Genomic DNA, 20,443 nt, shown 5'->3' with positions numbered 1-20,443 from the left:
CTATAAAGTGGATGTTTTTGTTTTGCTTTTTATAATTTTAGTATATGTGCTGCTGAAGCGAGCACTGCTTTTTATAATTTTTTGAGCCTTTCTAGGCTTTTGGAGGATTCAGAAACTATTCTTAACTCCTTCTCTAGAAAAGTTAATCAAACTAAAACAACACGCATTTCTTAAAGCCACAGCAGGAAGCAAAGTTAGAAATGACTAGAGAACACTGTATCTATCTATATTTCGTTTCAACATGAATTTTAAATATAGAAAAATTTCTGGAAACTGGTAAGATATCAAACAAAATCAAACCAAAAACAAGTGTTGGGGCCTGGCACAGTAGCCCAGCAGCTAAAGTCGTAACTTTGCATATGCTGGGATCCCACATGGGCACCAGTTCTAATCCTGGCAGCCCCACTTCCCATCCAGCTCCCTGCTCGTGGCCTGGAAAGCAGTTGAAGGATGGCCCAAAGCCTTAGGACCCTACACCGTGTGGGAACCCAGAAGAGGCCCCCGGCTTGGGTTCGCTCAGTACCGGCCATTGCATCCACGTGGGGAGTGAATCAGCAGATGGAAGATCTTCCTCTCTGTCTCTCCTCCTCTACGTATATCTGACTTTCCAATAAAAATAATCTTAAAAAAAAAAAAAGAAGTGTTATGTCTTTTTTTCTTTGGCTCATTTTCAGATAAAATATGATCACTAAAACAGCAAACCAACAGCTATAACTCCAAAACACTGCTCTTTAGGGATTAGTTTAAAAATCTTGAAAGGTTTAATTTTAATACACTGTAAACAGCAATATCAAATCTGAATAACTGATTTCAAAACCCAACAAATTTGGTTCTGCGTAAGAAAAACCTGCAACATTCCACATCAATAATCATAGAAAGACTACAATGTTCTAGCAAAAAGATGTTCTATTTTCTCTCCATATGTTTGAAAGTCAGGAACCTAGTCAGGTGTATTCCAACACTGTCTGTCCCAAATACAATTGTGTAAAATATAGGCAACTATATCATCAAATGTTAAAAAAAAATTTTAAACAAATCACGCTAAAAGAGCCATGTTGATACCAGAACATGATGCTATTTGTTAAACAAAACATGGTGCTATTCAAGTTTAATTTAAAAAAAAAAGCTTAATGACAAGATACTTGGTGCCAATACAAGTAATCTGTAATGTTCTAATGAACAAATCATCTTGATTTTGCAATAATCAAGTATACTCCTACATCAGAAGGATTGGCTGTGCCTTTTTTTTTTAAAGATCTATTTATTTTTATTGGAAAGCAGATTCACAGAGGAAAGGGGAGACAGAGAAAGAACTCCCATCCACTGGTTTACTCCCCATGTGGCCACAACAGCAGAATTGGGCTGACTGAAGCCAGGAGCCTCTTCTGGGTCTCTAACGCGAGTGCAAGGGCCTAAGGCTTTGGGTTGTCCTTGTCTGTGTTCCCAACCACAAGCAGGGAGACAAATGGGAAGTGGAGCAGCAGGGACATGAATTGGCACCCATATTTGATCTCAGGTGTGCAAGGCAAGGATTTAGTAACTAAGGCATAGCACCGAACCCCTTATTTTTTAATATGGGGGAAAAAGTTATGTCTTTAACTGCATGGAAATTTAAGTCCCATAAATGTTTAGCAAATAAATATTCACTATGTCAGATATTAATAACCCTCCGACAGTGTACTGTAGAGAACCACAGTGGGTAATTCCACTCAAGAAAGCCAGCAGGGTTTAGTAAGTAGGCAGGAAGGACTACAGGCAGAGCAAACTGCTACCACAGAGGCCCACACCACATTATCACCAAGGAACTATTTAACCTGAATGTTGGCTACCTTGTCAGATTTTCATAAACTGATACTTATTAAGGAGAAACTTAATACCGGACAGAAAAGAGAAGATTTTTGCACAGTCCGGTTTCAGGTGTGTAAGAACATTTTTAGGGCAAAGATTATTAGATGTCAAGAAAAAGCTAACAAAGTAAAACTAGGGGATTATAATTAATTTTTCTTTAAAGAGTGGAGATTCTGAAATCCTCCACTAAACTTACCTTCAGTTTAGCTAGGAACATCTCCTAAATGTTTGCCTAGATTGTTTGAGAAGCTAGAGAACAATCTATCTGTTAACACAATCTTTCCTGAGTTTAACACTCTTCCTTTCCAGGGAAGCTCTTAACAAACGGTTACTTTCAAAACTAAACTGTACTTTGCTCCATTGTACACAGGCAGTCAGCACTTTACTCTGAAGACCAAAATTTAAAAAAAAAAAATTTTAAATAAAACAAAATTAAAAGGAGTTTATAAAAAGGGCAAATAATGGCACAAAAGAAAAAAAAGATACTATGAACAAAGAAAATACTCTTTTGACATCAAGTGTCCACTGGGCAAAATGCTGCACAAAATATGTCACGATAAAATATTTTCGAGACAAGAAATGACACAATGGAAAGTATCTGTTGATGCTTATTTTGTTTTGTTTTTTGCTCAAAGGAATCATTCTTTCTTAAAATCATTTATATTCCTTATTTGTTGTTTATCCTTTCCCACAGGGTCAATAGAACCATTTCAATTTCGTTTTCTTAACGGTCTATTTTTCTTCTCAAGTCTTCGACAGTTAAGCTTCTTGATCTGAGTTTCTGTTTATGAATGTCTGCACTGGAAGGGACTGTGAGGGGTCATCGAGTCTATGCTACTTTCCCGGAGAATTCGTAACTAACATCATCTGCTAGATGAGAAGTCATGAAAATCCACCTGTCCCCACCAACCTTAATCTGCACAAACACTTCCACTCAACATTTACAATTTTAAAAAATGAAAGTAAGAATTAAAACCCCAAAAGAGGAAGGTGCTTTAAAAAGTGCATTTATCAGCTAAAATTGCTCAAACATAAATTCAACTGTCAGGTCTAAAATTAACACGCAGGAAAGTTGTTGGCGGCCAACAACTGCAAGTCTTCAGTCCCTAGAGATGCCTTCTGATGTTCTATCTGGTTTCTAGCATCATTTCACCTACAACCTGGCAAAAAGACCATCACACCAAAACAACTATACCTATAAACGGCAAGGGTATGTATTTACATTTGGTGTAGCTTTAACTCAACCCTTCCTCCCAAAAAAGCCAAAAAGGCTGATTTAACTAGAGGTGCCAACACTACAGAGAAGCTACACTGTAACTATTCTATGGGTGGTAGCTTCATTCTTTTTATTTTTAACTTAAAACATCAGAGTATCAAGTTTCTTCCTAAGAGTTTCCAAAACAGAATTTCATTTGATGGTCAAAAATGCACAAGATACAACTGCTTTATAATTATGATATTTTTAATAATTATTTTTTCAAGAAAGAAAGAAATGAATAAACCTGGAGTCTTAGAAATGGAAAATCCTAACTAAAGAACTGTGAGGGAGCTGGCCTTGGGACACAGGTGACTGCATAGCTGCTTGTGATGCCGGCATCCTCTGCTGGAGCACTAGCTCAGGTCCCAACTGCTCTGCTTCCAATCGAGTGCCCTGCTACTGCACCTGGGAAGGCAGCAGAGGCTGGCCTGGCCACCTATGAGGAAGACCTGGGAAGAGTTCCAGGCTCCTGGTTTTGGCCTAGCCCAGCCCCAGCCACTGAGAATATTTGGAGAATGAGCCAGCAGAAACCTCTTTTTCTGTTTCTCACTCTCTTCTGTCATTCTTTCAATTAAAAAAAATTTTTTTTTCTTTTTTTTAAGATTTATTTATTGGGAAGGCAAATTTACAGAGAAAAACAGAGACAGAAACAAAGATCTTCCCATCCACTGGTCCACTCCCCAAGTGGCCGCAGTGGCTAGAGCTGAACTGATCCGAAATCAGGAGCCAGGAGCCTCTTTCAGGTCTCGCATGCAGGTGCAGGGTCCCAAAGCCTTGGGCCATCCTTTACTGCCCTTCCCAGACCACAAGCAGGGAGCAAAGTGCATGCAAGGCGAGGACTTTAGCCATTAGGCTACTGAGCTGAGCTCTCACAAGAAGTTTTTAAAATAATCTTTTACAAAATGTGTGAGGCAAGAGAGGAAGAGTTCCACATTGTAAATTAGTACATATATAATTTCTCAAGATTCTGAACTGAATTATACACACTACTTTCCATCCAGCTCTCTTCTGGTGGCCTGAGAAAGCAATAGGGGACAAAGTTTTGGGACCCTGCCCCTATGTGGGAGACCTGGAAGAAGCTCCTAATTCCTGGCTTCAGATCAGCGCATCTTCGGCCTTGTGGCCATTTGGGAGTGAACCAGAAGGTGGAAAATCCTTCTCTCTCTCCTTTCTGACTCTGTCTCTGTAAATCTGCCTACCAATGAAAATACTTTTTTTTAAAAAAAGTAGTATTAAGATAGCTAAACAGCAGCTAACACGTAAGTTCTCTGGTTTGTTTTTGTGTAGGTGCAAATTGATTTGGTCTGTCTGGAATGCGGTCTCATTTTGGCATACCATACGGGAGTCCCTGGTTTGAGTCTTGGCTATGGTACTTCTGATCCAACACTGCTAATATGCCTGGGAGGCAGTAAATGATGCCACAATTTTTTTTAAAGATGTATTTTATTTTTTATTGGAAAGGCAAATTTACAAAGAGAAGGAGAGACAGAGAGAAAGATCTTCTGTTTCTGGTTTACTCCCCAATTGGCTGCAATGGCTGGAGTTGAGCCAATCTAAAGCCAGAAGCCAGGAGCTTCTACAGGGTCTCCCATGCAGGTGCAGGGTCCCAAGGCTTTGGGCCATCCCCGACTGCTTTCCCAGGCCACAAGCAGGGAGCTGGATGGTAAGTGGAGCAGTAGGGACACAAACTGGCACCTATATGGGATCCCAGGAGTGCAAGGCTAGGACTTTAGCCACTAGACTATCTCGCCTGGCCTAATGGCCCAATTTCTTACCACCCACATAGAAGACCCTGATAAAGTTCTTGGCTGCTGGCTTTCGCCTATCCCAGATCTGGCTGTCACAGCCATTTGGGGAACAAATTCCCCTCTCCATCTCTCCCTCTCTTTCAGTTACTCTGCCTTTCAAATAAAATAAGTAAATCTTTAAAAAGTAGAGATACAGCGCCCGGCGGCATGGCCTAGCGGCTAAAGTCCTCGCCTTGAATGCCCCGGGATCCCATATGGGCGCTGGTTCTGATCCTGGCAGCTCCACTTCACATCCAGCTCCCTGCTTGTGGCCTGGGAAGGCAGTCGAGGACGGCCCAAGGATTTGGGACACTGCACCCGCGCGGGAGACCCGGAGGAGGTTCCAGGTTCCCGGCTTTGGATCGGCGCGCACCGGCCGTTGAGGCTCACTTGGGGAGTGAATCGTAGGATGGAGGATCTTCCTCTCTGTCTCTCCTCCTCTCTGTATATCCGACTGTAATAAAATAAATAAATCTTTAAAAAAAAAAAGTAGAGATACAGGGTGTAATATAAAAGAAGCTGTGCTCACCCAACCCTTGTGCTTAGTATTGATAATTTATTTTGAGATTTTATAGTCAGAATGTAGACAAGGAATCCTAAAACTCAAGTAAATTGATAAAGTACCCAAGCTTTATTAAAAAAAAAAAGTCATCGTCATCTAAGGAAGAGTTGGAAAAACCACCAACTGGATATGATACAGGACACCTATAACAACTTAAATTGAGAAATAAGTTACTTACGGTAATCTTAAATAAATATATGTCATTGAAATATTCACATACTTTAAAACCTAGAATTTTTAAAAATTACTAATTAATTTGAAAAGGCTGAATGACAGATATCCATCATGCATTGTTCCACTTTCCACATGGCCCTAACACTCAAGACTAGACCAGGCAAAATCCAGAAGTCACATGGGTATTAGGGACCCAAACGCTTGGGCCTTCTGTGTTGCTTTCCCAGGCACCACAGCAGGAAGCTGGAATGGAAGTGGAGCAGCCAGGACTTGAACTTGTATTCTGACTTGGGATGCTGGCACTACATGCAGTGACGTAACCTACTGTGCCATGATACCAACCTTGGGACTTAGTGGTTTAATGGTGCATATATATCATCAATCATGTGAAGCCTACGTGTTGACAAGGAATTAGATTTATTGTGGTTTTAGATGACAGACCTAAAGAGCTTTAGCACCATGTAGAAAACGTTCTAAGAGCACAGCTTCCCTGGGATGGAGGTTGTGATATCAGGATAAAGCTGCTGCTTGGAACACCCACACGATGTAACACAGTGCCTGGGTCAGGTCCCACGTCCTCCACTTTCAATCCAGTTTTTGTCTAATACATATTGAGAGGCAGCAGACAATGGCACAAGTGCTTTGGCCATTGTCACCTGTCACATGGAGATGTGGATTGAGTTCTGGGCTCAAAATTTCACTTGGCCCAGTTCCAGCCATTATGGGCTTTTTGGAAGTGAACGAGCAGATGACAGTTCTCCCTCACTTTTTCTCTGTCACTCTGCCTTTCAATTAGATGCAAATAAACTATATTAAAAAATTAAAAAAGGAGGTCTGGCACAGTAGCTTAGTGCCAGTCTAAAGTCCTTGGCTAAAGTCAAGGCTACAGTCCATGTCTTACACACTCCAGGATCCCCTATGGGTGCCAGTTCATGTCCCAGCTGCTCCACTTCCCTTCCAGCTCCCTGCTTGTGGCCTAGGAAAGCAGTCAAGGACGGCCCAAAGCCTTGGGACCCTGCACCCGTGTGGGAGACCCGTATGAAGTTCCTGGTTCCTGGCTTTGTATCGGCTCAGCTCCAGCCATTGTGGCCTCTTGGGGAGTAAACCAGCGGACAGAGATCTTTCTCTCTGTCTCTCCTTCTCTCTGTATAGCTACCTTTCCAATAAAATAAATAAATAAATAAATCTTAAAAAAAAAAAAAAAAAAAACAAATAAAATTAAAAAGGTAGGACCAGTATTGTGACATAGTAAATAAAGTCATAGCCTGTGGCGCTGGCATCCTATATAGATGACACTTTGTGTTCTGGCTGCTCTACTTCCAATCCAGCTCCCTATTCATAGCCTGGGAAAGAGCCAAAGGATGGCCCAAAACCTTGGAACCCATGGAAGATGTGGAAGGAGCTCCTGGCTCCTGGCTTCGGATTAGCTCAGCTCCAGTTGTTGTAGCCACTTGGGGAATGAACCAGCGGACAGAAGAGCTTTCTCTCTGTATCTCTTCCTATGTAAATCTGCCTTTACAATAAAAATAAATCTTTTAAAAATATTCATTTCAGCCCAGTGTGATGGTCTAGTGGCTAAATTCTTACCTTGCACCCACCAGGATCCCATATGGGCACTGGTTCATGTCCTAGCTGCTCCACTTCCCATCCAGCTCACTGTTTGTTGCCTGGGAAGGCACTGGAAGCTGGCCCAAGGCCTTGGGATCCTGTAGCCACATGGGATCCCCAGAAAAGGCTTCTGGCTTCAGATCAGCTCAGCTCTGGCCATTGTGGCCACTTGGGGAGTGAACTAGGGGATGGAAGATCTTTCTGTAGATCTGCCTTTCCAATAAAAATACATAAATCTTTTTGTTTAAAAAATCACTTAGGGCCCGGCGGCGTGGCCTAGCAGTTAAAGTCCTTGCCTTGAAAGCCCCGGGATCTCATATGGGCGCAGGTTCTAATCCCAGCAGCTCCACTTCCCATCCAGATCCCTGCTTGTGGCCTGGGAAAGTAGTTGAGGACGGCCTAAAGCTTTGGGACGCTGCACCCGCATGGGAGACCTGGAAGAGGTTCCTGGTTCCCGGCATCGGATCGGCGCGCACCGGCCCGTTGTGGCTCACTTGGGGAGTGAAACATCAGATGGAAGATCTTCCTCTCTGCCTCTCCTCCTCTGTGTATATCCGGCTTTCCAATAACAATAAAATCTTCAAAAAAAAAAAATCACTTATTTGAAAGTTACAGAGAGGGAGAGACAAAGAAAAAAATCTTCCATCCTTTGGTACATTCCCCAGATGGCAATAACAGCTAGGATGAAGTCAAGCTGAAGCCAGCCGCAGGAAATTCTCCCAGGTCTGCCCACATGGGTGCAGGGACCCAAGGTCCTAGGTCATGTTGCACTGCCTTCTCAGGTACCTTAGCAGGAAGCTGATTCAGAACAGCAGCAGGGACTTGCCCCAGAGCCTATATGGGTTGCTGGCACTGCCTGGTATGCCAAAACACCAGGCCCCAGAAGGCAACATTTAAAAATGAATTACTTGGGCCTGGCACAGTAGCCTAGCAGCTAAGATCATTGTCTTGCATGCGCTGTGATCCCATATGGATGCCAGTTCTAATCTGGCAGCCCCGCTTCCCATCCAGTTCCCTGCTTGTGCCCTGGGAAAGCAGCTGAGGACAGCCCAGGGCCTTGGGACCCTGCAACCGCGTGGAGACCTGGAAGAGGCTCCTGGCTCCTGACTTCAGATCAGCACAGCTCGGGCCTTTGTGGTCACTTGGGGAGTGAATCACTGAACAGAAGATTTTTGTCTCCGTCTCTCCTTCTCTCTATATATCTGACTTTCCAATAAAAATAAAAAATAAATCTTTTTTAAAAATGAGTTACTTATCAGAACTTAAAATTGCCTTCTTTGATATCTTTTTTTAAGATTTATCCATTTTTACTGGAAAGCCCGATTTTTAGGGAGAAGGAGAGACAGGGAGGAAAGATCTTCCATCCACTGGTTCAACTTCCGAGGGGCAGTAACTTCTGGAGTTGGAGCTGATCTGAAGCCAGAAGCCAAGAGCTTTTTCTGGATCTCCTACATGGGTGCAGGGTTCCAAGGCCCTGGGCCATCCTCAACTGCTTTCCCAGGCCACAAACTGGGTGGGAAGTGGGGTAGCTGGGATGTGAACTGGTGCCCACATGAGATTCCAGCACATACAAGGCAAGGACTCCAGCCATTAGGCCACCATACCGGGCCCTCTTTGAAATCTTTTTAAAGATATTTTTCATGACGATTTTTTTTTTAACTCCAGAATAACGGACTCATTTCCAGCAAAACCAACAACAAAATTCATATTTTTCTCTTGTAAATGAATACTGAGTCTTTGTTTTTCCTCCAAGAAACAACAGCATCTGTATCTCTGGTACCCTTATCAAGAGATATGTGACAAAATATACCAGCCTGCCAACTAGTATCAGGAAGAGAGCTGGCTCTATTAACCAGTTAGATGGCGGTGCTTCATGCTCCACCTAAAACTTCCCAGCAAGGAGCAGGCTCCTCCTTAGCGGATGTGGATAGGAGGCTGCTGGGGAACGCCGCTCCCTCCCACTGCAGCCTGGGAAAAGCTCAGTCTTGACAGGCCCACACAATCACTTCTGAGAACTTCAGAGCAGCTGTGTGCCGGCAGAGCCAGGGACTTTACGGCAGGCACAGGAGGAGCACTAAGAGTTGGGTGAAAAGAAAAACAATCTTCATTTTGGGTTAAGAGTGAGCAAAGAAGCCTATGACACAGCTATAGCAGCCAGCAGTATTTTAAAATCATGGTAAACCAAAATGTTTCAGAATTACAACACGAATGCTATCACAAGGTGCAAGCTCTGATCCACAGGTTGGAAAATGGGCAGGTCTTTCTCTCATTTTCTGCTAAGCGGCAAAAGTCATGAGAAAAACAAAATCTCGCATTTACCAGTGCCCAAGCCAAAGCCATCACAAACTCCAAAAGGGGAGACCAAAACATGGGACTTTGCTCTCTCACTGGATTTTTTTCTTTTTGGTACTGCTGCCAAGCAAACTGTGAAAATGTTCTGAATGTTCAATAGCAATGCTCTTGATGTGAAATACTGGAGCCTAACTCAGTAGTTAATGCTAAGAGGTCAGTAATTAATTGGTCTCAATTGTGCTGGGAGAAGGGGAACCACTTCCTACCAGGAGAAGTTTGAACTGGCTGCTGAAAATCAAAGGCTAACACAAAACTACATACTCTGGTTTCTCTTCATATTTAAGAGCTTTACTGCTAGTTCAGATAATGTTTTACTTCTCAGAAGTAAAAGTAGAGAAGGAACATAAAGAGGAAAAGATCTGTGCAATAGCAAAGAAGTAATTGGCTCTATTAGTTATCTCGTTATTAAATGATACATAAAGGGCCACGGTCTGTCCTTTTTCTGTACAGAACTAAGAACAAACTGGTAAGACTACTCAGTATTGCTGCCAAACTTTTCTTTATATCTTTTCTTGCAGACACGTTACATTTCACAATAGCCTCCACTTACCTTACATCCTCCATGTTTAAGTACAAATTGTGTTTGATTTCCCAAACCCTCACCCTAAGATATTATGACATATCTTCAGTTTCGGAGCCTGAACACAAAGGAAGAAACAGAAATTTCTACTTTCCTGAAATACGTGCCTATTTTCTTCACACTGCTAATATATATAAAAATAAAGGAAAAACGAACTGCAGCCAGCCATTTAACAACTCCTCAAGAATGCGCCAAGAAGACACTTTCAACAAAACAAACTTAATTTTAGTGGCTTTGTGTTTCCAATGTCGACAGAGGCCGATTTTCTCCAGGAATTATACTACCACAAGGAATGTAAGCACAGGGAGTATAAAAGCTTGAGAAGAAAATTCTGCACACACTCCCCCCATCTCGCCCCACACCACAAACCTACACTTGAGATGACACGACCCTCAGAGATACTAAAATAACTTCTGCACGCAGCAAACACACTTTCCAAGTTAGAAAAGTAGCAAGGCGGGAATCTGGGTAGGAGGTGCACTGGGTAGTAAACACTTCAGCCAGAAAAACATAACAAGCGATTCAGAGCAAACATGCAAGTCCCCACGGGAGCTCCAACTGGGACAACTTAATCCCAAGTCCACATCCCTGTGTGTTGGACGAGATGAAGTTTGGAAGGTGGAACGGGAGAAGGAAAAAAAGAGAGAGAGAAGAGGGGAAAGTGTATTGTATTTTTCTCCTCTGTCCCTGTCCCAGCATTCCTGCAGGCTGAGCACCGTCTGGGTGCCATGTCCAGCAGCAGCAGTGCTATCTGACGTCCCGCCGGCTCAGGTACCTGCTTAAAAGACCTGAATGCATCAGCCTGCTTCTCCTGAAACACGGCCCTGACTCTTTCCAGCTCCCGCACCCACGGCCTAGTCAGCGTCCCCTTACATCTTTTTCAACTCATGCACTTGATTTCCTCCAGGTCCTACTTTCCCTGCATCACATCGCTGACATGCTTGTGATTAATTCGACAGAAACGCTCTGACCCTCATTTCCGATCATCTACCCCGATCTTTGCAGCCAAATCGCATGCCAGTTTTCATCTGATCAGGATCCTCGTTCTCACCTACTTATTCCTACTTCCTGGCTATTACTTCTGCCTTTTCCAATGCCAAGCTTCTAGTCCCTCTCTTTGGGAGGGAAGCTCTCGGGTCTTCACACACCAACTTCAGTACTCCTCCACTTTCTCTCCCGTTCCAGGCTCCTTCCTCTAGGCTCCGCTAGGCTACCTTTCCCTCAGGATTCTGCTGCCCCCTCCATGCCACGCCCTGTGCCCCCCGGGGCTACTTACCCCAAGTTCTCCCCACACTTCAGGCCTCTGGCCCCGCCTTCCACCCCCCTGTCCAGGAAGGAGGGCGGGAGGAGGGAGAGCAGAGGGGCGTCCCTCCCAAAGGCAAAAGCCAGCTCCCATTAGCGCTCATCGCCGCCAATCCCGGCGTCCTGCTCTCTCATTGGCAGAGCTTCGCCTCGGCCCCACCCTCTTCCTCAGACAGGGCCCGGCCACCGCCTCAGCGCCCCCGTCCAACACGGACTGGGAGGGGAGACCCCGGCCCGGGACGCTGTGACTGGCCAGAGCTGAGGGCAAAGACTCCCGTCCGATCACGGACTTAGCTAACGTTCACAGGACTCACCCGCTAGTAGCTCCGACGCCTCCCGCCCGCCCGCGCTCGCTCCCACAATCTGTCTCCAGCTCCTTCTTTTCCCCCCCTCAGCGGAGCAGCTACTTTCCTCCCGTCCGGCCAGGCGCGCGCACCTCTCGCGAGAAGTAAGGGGGTGGAGGGGTGAAGGGAGGAAGGGCGAGCTCCGTGGGGGCCGGGGGCGGGGCTTGCGGTGGGCGGGGCTGGCTGGCGAGGCTGAGCGAGTTCTGTACACACAGGCTGCACGTGTTCGGCTGTGCAATCTAGGGGGGCGAAGAAAGGAAAAGGGAGGTGAGGGAATCCTGATAGCTGCGTGTCGTGGTGGAGCAGATACTCTAGGAGCATGAGATTGTAGTCAGAGGGACGGGCACTTTTTAGAAAACGAAACAAAATGATAACCTTGATTAAAAAAAAAAATCAGGTGGGGAAGTTTAGGGAGGAACTGAGGCAGCTACAATGGGGGAATTGGGGGTCGCACGCAGGTGAGTGGTTGTGGCTCTGTGTGTCACTGTAGGGCGTGGAGTAAGGGAGTGAGGGTGGTACAGGGCAGGGTTCAAGCACAGGAAATAGATACCTTTTAAAAAACCATGCTGGTTGTTGCTCTGCCGTCTGCCAAAGTCATCCTTGTCCTTAACAGGTGGAGGAACTTAATATCAGAGGACCCGCAGAAGAGTTGTTGTGGGCCAGACATACGAAACTGCTAGGGGATTGGAAGACACTATGTATTATATTTTTTGTTGGCTCAGTAATTACTTTCACGAAATGTAACAGGACTTAGTATGTGTTAAGGCTCTGGTGGAGAACACATCGGGCAGGCCCCAGCCCTGGGAGAATGTGTGTTATAGGGGAGGGAGGAAATCATCCCTAAACCAACAGACTCCCCCCACCCCCACCCCGAAAAAAAGACAGTAAACAACTGCTTCAGGATAGTGAGATAAGTGACTCGGGGTAGCAAAGAAACTGTTTACTACTTTTGTTCAAACCATGAGTTCTGTAGAAAATTTGAGAGGAAGCATCAAATGCAAAGGATGCTAGTTGGAGTTTGAATGCTCCACTTCCACTCCATCTCCCTGCTACTGTACCTGGGAAAGCAGCAGAAGATGATCCAAGGGCTTGGACCTCCGCACCTATGTGGCAGACCTGGCTCCTGGTATTGGATTGGCCCAGCTCCAGGCATTGCAGTCATTTGGGGGCATGAACCAGCAGAAGGAAGATTTCTTTCTCCTTCTCTGTGTAACCCTGCCTTTCAAATAAATACATAAATCTTTTAAAAAATGGAGACTGTAGTCAAAATGTTATGTATGTTTTATCACAACTAAAAACTAGGGCCTGGCGTGATGGCTTAGTGGTTAAATCCTTACCTTGCAAGTGCCAGGATCCCTTATAGGCACCAGTTTGTGTCCCAGCTGCTCCACTTCCCATCCAGCTCCCTGCTCTTGGCCTGGGAAAGCAGTGGAGAGTAGTCCAGAGTCTTAGGACCAGAGTCTGTGTTCTCTTGCAGTTTTTGCTACTCAGCTTTCTGGGCTGGCTGCCTGGGATCTTCAGTATCTCCACAGTACTCGCTAAAGAGGTAGTGGTTTTTACTTAGAGAACAAAGGTGAAGCAGAGGTATACAATAGCATTCATTCTTGTGAATTCAGAAAACCTGAGAAGAGTCTTGCTACCCACATGCTCACCCCTAAAGCAATGCCTACTTTAAAAAAAGACAGCGACAAGGTCTGAATGCCAGTTTGAGTCTGGGCTGCGCCTCTTCCTATCCAGCTCCCTGCTAAGGCTCCCAGAAAAGCAGTGAAAGATGGCCCAAGTACGTGGGCTTCTGCCACTTTAATGGGAGAACCTGATGGAGTTCCAGACTCCTGGCTTCAACCTGGCCTGAGGAAGCCATTTGGGAAGTGAACCAGCAGATGGAAGGCTTTTCTATCTCTCCCTCTTTCCACCTGTCAAATAAATAAAACTTAAAGGAAAGGCAGTGTTCGAAACAGATTTCCAATACATGGGGGAAAAATGTATGTAACAGAGATAGCATTATAGGGCCCAACATGGTAGCCTGGGGGCTAAAGTCCTCACCTTGCGTGCACCAGGATCCCACATGGGCACTGGTTCTAATCCCAGCAGCCCCACTTCCCATCCAGCTCCCTGCTTGTGGCCTAGGAAAGCAGTCGAGGATGGCCCAAAGCCTTGGGACCCTGCACCCACATGGAGACCCAGAAGAGGCTCCTAGCTCCTCTTGTGGAGCCAGCTGCTTGTGACCAGCTCAGCTCTTGTGGCCTCTTGAGTGAATCAATGGACAGAAGATCTTTGTCTCTGTCTCGGCTCTCTGTATATCTGACTTTCCAATAAAAATAAATAAAATATTTTTACAATAATAAAAAAAAGCCAGCATTATAAATCAAAAGAGAAGGGATTCTACAAATTGTGTTGAAGCAATTGCCTATTAGTCTATACATGTAGTAACTAACATTTTTAGTTCTTAGAGGTACTAAGCACTATTCTAGATGCTTCTGTGTGTATTCATTCATTTTTCCCCAGGGTCATATTCCAAACCCAGTCTCTCCCTTGAGCTGCAGGCTGATGTTTCCTGCTTGACAAATTTACCATGCTTTCTAATAGACATTTCAATTTTACCATGTCTAATTCAGAATTTCCCCCTTTTTCTCCCACATGCCCCTTTCCTAGTCTTCCCTGTCTTAGTAAAAGATACTTTCATTATTCCATTTATGTTTTTAAAATTGAGACATACCTCACACATGAAACTCACCTTTAAATAGTGTATAATTCAATGTTTTTAGTATATTCACAAAATTATGCAACTATTACCACTCTCTAATTTCAGGATATTCTCATCACCAAAAAAGAAACCCTGTATAGTTGCTCATCAGTTAACTAGCAGCTGAGAACGTAATCTCTGTGTCTTTCATGTGTGTAGCAGGGCCACAGTCACTTGAACCATTCCCTGCTGACACCTGCGTTATCCAGGAGGCTGGAATTGGGACTAGAGCTGGGACTGTCATCCAGGCTCTCTGAAATGGGATGTGGACATCTTATCTGCTGTACCAAGAGTCCACCCCCTCAGCCTACACATGTCTTTGAATCTTTAGTCTGGGTAAACAGCTTATGGTTTTATCTTGGGTTTTTTTGGTTTTTGTCATTTTTTAAATCCATGTTCCAACCTCTGCCTTTTAGAGATCATTTTCATTTTGTATAATTACTGATAAGATAGTATTTATACCTGCCATTTTGCACTTGTTCTCCATGTCTTTTTCCCCATTACTGTTGTCTTTTCTGTTAAATAGATGTTTCTAGTGCACCATTTTAATTCTCTTGAGATTGCAATAAATATCTTAATTTATGGTACTCCAGTTTAGACTAACAGCAGCTTAGTTTTAAGGGTATACGAAGGCTGTTAATATACAGTTTTATTTCTCCCTTTTTCCTTTGTACTCTTATCACCATATAAATCACATGTTTGTACAATGTATTGCCTTTAACATAGACTTCTAATTATTATTTTCTATAGTTGTCTTTTAAATATGATAGGAGAAAAGGAGTTATAAACAAAATTACATGATAACATCTTTATACATACCTTTATAGTTAACTTTATTGCTCTTCATATCTTTGTGTGGATTATAATCACTGCCCAGCACCCTTTTATTCCAGCAAGAAAGGTTACCTTTGGCATTTCTTGTTTGCTTATTTGTTTGTTATCTCTATTTTGTTGAAAGGCTGAGAGACAAAGATGGAGTGTGTGAGAAAAATCTTTCATTCACTGGTTCCTTCTCTGAAAACCCACGACAGACAGGGCTGGGCCAGGCTGAAGCCAGTGGCCAGGAGCTCCGTCTGCATCTTCCGTACTCATGGCAGAAACACGGGTACTTGTGCCATCATCATTTGCTGCTTCCCAGGGTACTCATTTTGGGTGTGCATTTGGCTTGGTGGTTACTACACCAGACCCACTGGAGTCTCTCCTGGGTAGCAGGGACCCAAGCCGTTGAGCAGTCTTCCTCGGCTGTCATTAATGGAGACCTAGATCCGAAGCAGAGCAGCCAGGACTCGAACATACAGTTTGATATGGGATGTTGACACATGTAGCCATGGGTTAACATGGTGCTAAAATCCCTGCCCCCCAAATATATTTTAAATGGCTAGCTTTGGGTCAGGTAAACTGGGGCATCAGGTGAAACTGCTGCTTGGGACAGCTGCATCCTGTATCAGAATGCCTAGGTTGCAGTGTCACCCTGATCCAGCTTCTTGCTAATGTGCACCTTGGGAGGCAGCAGTGGTGGCCCAAGTGCTCTGATCCCTGTCACCCATGTGGAAGACTCTGATGGAATTCCCGGCCTACTGCTTTGGCTTGGCCTGGCTCTGACTGTTGCAGGCATGGAAGGTATGTTCCTCTGTCACGTTCATTGTCTTTCAAAGAAATAAACTTAACAGATTAAGAAAGTCTTTAAAAGCAAAATTTGGACTTTCTTTGGGAAAGATTTTTATTGACTGATTTTTTCCCCCTGTATACACTTATAATTTTATTTGCATATTTCATAGTTTCTATTGAAATCTGGACTTTTTAAAAATAATGTAATGTAGGCCCAATACAATGACTTGCAAGTGCCAGGATAACATATGGGTGCTAGTTTGTGTCCCAGCTGCTTCACTTCCCATCCAGCTCCCTGCTTATGACCTGGGGAAGCAGTAGAGGACGGACCAAAGCTTTGGGACCCTGCACCTGTGAAGGAGACCCAGAAGAAGTTCCTGGCTCCTGGCTTTGGATCCTTCATCTCTGACTGTTGTAGACTCTTGGGGAGTGAACCAGGGAGTGGAAGATCTTTCTCTGTGTCTCTCCTTTTCTCTGTATATCTGCTTTTCCAATATAAATAAATGAATAAATAAATCTTTTAAAAAACAGCGCAACGTGAAGGGTAAAAAGGGTTAATTTGCCTCCTGTGGCTTCTGCATGCTGAATACCTGGTTTGAGTCTTGAACCTTTCATGTGCAGTGCAGCTTCCTGCTAATGCACACATTGGGAGAGAGCAGATGATGACTTGTGTGCATGGGCCTCAGCCACCCAGAGGTGACACCCAGGTGGAACTCCAAACTCTTGGCTCCAGCAAGGCTCAGCCATGTCTTTTACAGTCATTTGGGGATTGAACAAGTGGATGCGCATTGTTGCTGTCTCAACTCCTTGTCTCCCTTTCTTTTTTCCTTTTAAGTAAAGTAAAAATAAATAGATAAGGACCCAGCACGGTAGCCTAGTGGCTAAAGTCCTTGCCTTGCATGCGCTGGAATCACATGTGTGCGCCAGTTCTAATTCGGGCAACCCTGCTTCCCATCCAGCTCCCTGCTTGTGGCCTGGGAAAGCAGTCGAGGACAGCCCAAAGCTTTGGGACCCTGCACATACATGGGAGACTTGGAAGAGGCTCCTGGCTCCTGGCTTCGGATTGGTGCAACTCCAGCCATTGCAGCCACTTGGGGAGTGAATCATTGTATGGAAGATGTTCCTGTCTGTCTCTTAAAAAAAAAAAATCTAAAAAAAAAAAAAGAATTGGGGTGGTGACTGGCTGAACTAGGAGTGAACATGGAACCCACCAACAATCAAGGATGCTGGGGCTGAGAATAGGCCAGGCAGGTCCAGGCTGCAGCACCTGCATGTGCATCCTAAAACAGAGTGTAGGGTGGGTTGGCCCGCAAAATCCACCAGCTCATACAAAGGCCAAGATGGAGGAACAGGCTATGCCTGGCAAGGGCCTAGAACCTGCTCGAGCATGTGAGAGCTGCGTCTGGGAGTGGGCTGAGTGGGGAACCTGGGAGATTTCCCTACTGAGCTCAACACTGGTGAACACATGTTCCAGACCTAGGGGTCAGGCAAGCTGGGCATGGTAGCCTCACCCATTGGCAAGTGTGTGGGTTGGTTTTGGAAGGGGGCAGAACAGGCAGGGCCGAGCAAATCTTTGCCCACTAACAAGTGCAGAAACCAGGCAGGAGTGCAGGTCATGCTGGGCTAGGGTGTCACTCACACCTGTTGGTTCACATGAGCCAGGGATGGGAACAGACTGAGTAAGGTCAAGTTGCAGCACTCACCAGCAAGAGTTGGGACTGGGGACAGGCCAGGTCAGACCAGCTTGCAACATACAGAGGCAAAGGCTAAGACAGATGAGGGACTATGCCAGATCGGTTCAGAGCAACTACTGGCATGCACAAGATATGAGGCTAGGAACAGGCCTGACGGGAGCAAAGGGGACGCCCTAGCTGGGTTGTGGTTCCCACTGGTGTCTGCAAGATCTGGAATGGGGGGCTGCTGTCTGGTCTGGAAATGGCTGCAGAATCCCTCAGCATGTGTGTGGACTGGGTCTGGGTTGCACCAGACTGGACTGGAATCCAACACCCACTGATGCTCGTGAGAACCAGGGTAGGTATAGGATGGGTTAGGCTAGGTCTCTGCCCCTGCTGAGCCAAGTGTGAGCTGTGTCTGAGTATGGACAAGGCTTGGCTGGGCTGTAGCACCCAATAGCAAGAACCAGAATGGGTGAGAGCCGGTGAGGAAAGGCCACTGTTCCTGCCAGGACAGGAGGTAGACTAAGTAGGACTGGCCAATGGACCCACTGGTCTGCGCAAGATCTAGCATTGGGAGAGGTTCTGATGGAGGAGCTTGGGGAACTCCTCTGTTGGGACACAGTCCATGCAGGTGAGTGCAAGAACAGGGAGCAGCCCAGACCAGGTCAAAATATGGTATCCACTAGCATACATTTGGTGCAGGTAGGGGGCAGGCCAGGCTGTGGTCAGTCCATATCACCAACTGGCAAATCTGAGCACCAGAATGGAGTGTGAGTCAGGTCAAGTCAGAATGCAATACCAGCTGGTCCACATGAGGGCTGAGACTGGGGGTAGGCTGGGCTGGGCTAGGCTGTGGCCCCCACTAGCGTGAGATGGAGTTGGGGGTGGGCTTGGCCTGGCCAGACTACCTCACCCACTGACAAATCCCGAAGTGGGACGGGCTTTGCCAGACTTCACAACAACATGTGAAACATCTGGGGAGTGGGAATGGTCCCAGTGAGGGGTCTGCAAGGGCCCCCCTACTGGGCCACCACTCCCACTAGTGAGCATGAGAGCTGGGATGGGGGGCAGACCAGGCTGGACAGGGCCACATCCGATGACGTACATGTGAGCTGGATCAGGGGAAAGCCAGGTTGGGGTGACTGTACCTTCTGGTACATGCATAAGCCAGTGTGACTGTGAATTGATTGGGCTTCGCTGCAGCATCAGCCGGCAGATGCTGGCACAGGGACCAAATTCTGTCAGGCACAGGCATGGCTTAAACAGATGGTGGTACCCACTGGCACCAGTGTGAACTGGATAGTGGGGCTGGTTGGGATGAGCTGGGCTTCAATGCCCATCAACAAGTATGAGAGCTGAATGAGCTGTGGAATAAACAGGACCAGTCTGCTGTACATACTGGCAAGCACGGGAACTAGGGCAGGAACGGGCCTGGTGGGTTTTTTTGTGGGTCGCTCCAACTAGACTGAAGCTCCCACTGGTTTACATGAAGTGCGAGTATGTGGTGGGCAGGATTGCACTGGTCTCCAACACCCATTGGGTTGGGTAAAACACAGAGCTGGAGACAGAACTGACCCAGCAATTTCAACTACCAGTGTATGCATAGGCTGATTTGGGTGACAGACTGTGCCGGACCCTGTATTGGCACACACACACAAGAATCAGGTCTGGCATGGCCTCAGATGAGGTTTCTTTGGCGGTTCCCTACCAAATGAACCACTGGACTCAGAATCCTAACCGTGTAGAGAATTGCAGGTTTCATGGGCTGACTGTGGGTGTGGATGTGTCAGAGCTAGGCCATCTGAGTGGCTCATACAAAGCAGTAGACAGCATATCCAAATGTTCATGGAGGATATGGCAGTATATTGGAGCCTCCAGAGGACACCTGGTACCATGGCAGAGGACAGAGGACAGAGGACAGAACAAATTGATCAACTACTCCAGCCAATCGTTGGCAGTAAAGATCTGGTCATATGGAGACACTAAGGTGGACTATAGCAGCTTGTGGATTCGGGAGAGATTTCATTGTGATTGGAGTGGCGGGATCACCAGCAGTTCAGGACTAAACTATCAAAACCTCTTGAGAAATTCATGGTGTTGTAAATTTCTATTTTTCTTCCTGTTGTTGATTTTGTGTTGTGGCTTTTCATTTAAGAAGGATGTGTGGTGAGTGTGTAATGGAGACTATCATGTCCAGATGTGAGGATGCAGTACAGTGTGAATCTCTAGTCCCAGATCAAAAACTATTAGCTATATCTTGACAATAGGGTGCTGGAGTCTCTGCAGTTGTCCATGCCAGCAATGATGGACATGTGACTGTTTATGAAGAGCTATGCAATAATAATAGTATAGGGGAATTTGGTGGTGGGAGGGAGGAGGTTTGGGGAGGGGGCAGGGGAAATCCCAAGGCCTATGGAACTGTATCATAGAATAATGATAATAATTTAAAAAGAAGTTAAAATAAAATAAAAAAAACTATGTTATTATAACTTCCATTTTATGGAAGAATTTTGGGGCCCAGAAGACTTAAGAAGCCTGCCCAACATTACATAGCTAGTTATTAACAGAATCAAAGTTTACTTTTAGGAAAAAAAAATGTGG

General features: G+C 45.4%; 1 protein-coding gene across 1 annotated transcript in view; it reads right to left on the bottom strand.

Annotated features, from left to right (window-relative positions):
- LOC101530922 (cyclic AMP-dependent transcription factor ATF-7) overlaps positions 1-11,724 on the bottom strand; it is a 97,265-nt gene extending 85,541 nt beyond the window's left edge. The window contains exon 1 of the mRNA XM_036492307.2: positions 11,446-11,724. The gene's annotated coding sequence lies outside the window, so the exon portion shown is untranslated. The remainder of the gene's footprint in view (positions 1-11,445) is intronic.
- Positions 11,725-20,443: the final 8,719 nt, after the last annotated feature.

This window comes from Ochotona princeps, chromosome 15 (assembly GCF_030435755.1).
Source record: "Ochotona princeps isolate mOchPri1 chromosome 15, mOchPri1.hap1, whole genome shotgun sequence".
Classification (NCBI taxonomy): Eukaryota; Metazoa; Chordata; class Mammalia; order Lagomorpha; family Ochotonidae; genus Ochotona; species Ochotona princeps.
Note: the sequence above shows the minus strand (reverse complement) of the source record. Positions and strands in the feature narration are given on the sequence as shown.